Genomic DNA, 2,326 nt, shown 5'->3' on the forward strand with positions numbered 1-2,326 from the left:
AAAAGTTGTCGTACGTAGGATTCTGCGCTTAAGTTATATTAAAGTACACTGTAATTAATAGCGGCTATGAATATAAAATACATTGTAATTTATATAATCGCTTAAAATAAAATGATCATCATATACTTTGATAAAATACTGATCACATTCCGGAATCTCTATTGCATGCTATTATCGTACATCTACCATGCAGCCAACTTGTACGAGTGAGAGAGATTAGGTAGACATTTATGAGGTATTGGGTATACATATGAAAAATCTATTTAAAATGCATTATTAGCATGATAACTTAAGAGATTTCTATGATAAATTACAATTAAGCCATTACAGAATCGTATTAGATTACCATGAATGGATCATATTCCAAGAGCTTAGCGCTTTACTGTGATAAGTGGACCCCTCATAATGTTACCTATTTTCTGTAAGATCCAATGAAGAAATAAACATAAGAGCATCGAACCAGTCTTGGTGCACAAACTTCTTAAAACACTTACCCACATGGCCGTCAATATTTAAACATTGTTCAAATATCTTAACACAAACAAATATACACACATTATATATATATATATATATATATATATATATATATATATATATATATATATATATATATGTTTATAAATGGCCATTGTGGTTATTGCAATTAAATACGGATCTGGGAAATTAAAAGACTATTTTTCCCCTGGGGTAGATATATATATATATATATATATATATAGATATATATATATATATACCCCCAGGGGAAAATAGTCTTTTAATTTCCCAGTCCGTATTTAATTGCAATAACCACAATGCCCAATTATAAACTTCTAATTTTCTTAGAGTTTTATGCTGGTATTGTTTATAATTAAGCTGGAGGTACGCTATTACGGGATCTTGCTCATAGGACAGCCGGCTGTCACTAAAGAGCTTTCAAAAAGCGTAAAGGAATCGAGAAGTTATGGGGGCATTGTGCTTAATATATATATATATATATATATATATATATATATATATATATAAAATTATCTTTCTTTATTTATATATGGATATCTCCCGACGACGAGACAAAATGTTATACGACGATGATTTTTATAAATATCGATATTTTCGTGGCAAAAAAAGCTCTATAGAAATTTTCATATAATCTGCTGCGAGAAAGAATCATAATCTTCGTGTTTCCTCTTGAAGCGCTCAGAGACAGCACATAGGCAAGGAAGGCGAGGAGAGTATGGTCAAAATGGACTGGATGACGAAGCAGGTCGACCAAAAGAGATTCCAGCGGGAAAGGTGCATCAGTAGACTGCCGGATAACATCGGCCTACAAGATGTAGCAGACTACAGCTGTTTACGGAGCAGTAGTGTCGGGATTTTCTCCGACTTTTATTAATTTTGTTCTGATTCGTGCCCTGATGTTATGGGCCGATGACAAGGCCTTGAGGAGGCGCACTCTCTAAAACTATCTGGGTGGGATTCAATAAAATGTAGTCAACAAAATACAGTTTTATTACAAAAAATAAACATTTTAACACATTAACAATGCACTGAACATGAATGAAAAAGCATCACGGGCGGCTAAGCCAATGTGCATTAAGAACCAACACTGAAATTGACGTTACTAGCAAAATTCTACTGCACACGCTGTTTCTTACTACTCTCATTAATTCAATTCAAGGAACCTGAAAGCTCTCATGGCTTTGTTACGTGGTAGCCCGCCCCTTAGGGTCTTTGATATCATGTGCTTGAAAAGCACCAAGTCCACGACTGGACGAAAAACCACAATAAATCGAGACCCATTTACTCTAAATCACAAATAAATGACATTCTTACACTTGCAGCTTTTGTTTGCTGCGCAAATCAAGTCCCTCATCACAGGGATGACACATCTATACATGGATAAAGATAACTTACAGTTACGACGGAATTCGACCTGGCATGGCGATGGCTAGGAGCCGGAGAATCGAGAGACACTAAAACATCATGGTACTTACAATGTTCAGGACTAGGGCAGGAATGAGGCGTCGCTTCGCCCTACTTCAAAGGAAACTTATGCTTTCCCTCGTAAACTACAGAATCCTTGTAATTCAGGCGGGAATCATCGCTTATTTAGGCATTGGAGATCAATGAATCTACTTTACTTGTGAATGGGAAGAATGACAGTTAAGTTATCATCTGGGATCAATGAATTGACTCAAAGTTCTGGCTGAAGGCCGTAATTCTGCAAATTCTTGAATGGCTACGGAGTCCTAGGCTCCAAATCTCTACATAGACAATTTAGCTCATACTAGGGAATAGCAAATCATATTTATTAATGAAAATTCATTCCGGTGGTCTCAGGTTC

This window comes from Macrobrachium nipponense, chromosome 24 (genome assembly GCF_015104395.2).
Source record: "Macrobrachium nipponense isolate FS-2020 chromosome 24, ASM1510439v2, whole genome shotgun sequence".
In the NCBI taxonomy this organism is placed as follows: Eukaryota; Metazoa; Arthropoda; class Malacostraca; order Decapoda; family Palaemonidae; genus Macrobrachium; species Macrobrachium nipponense.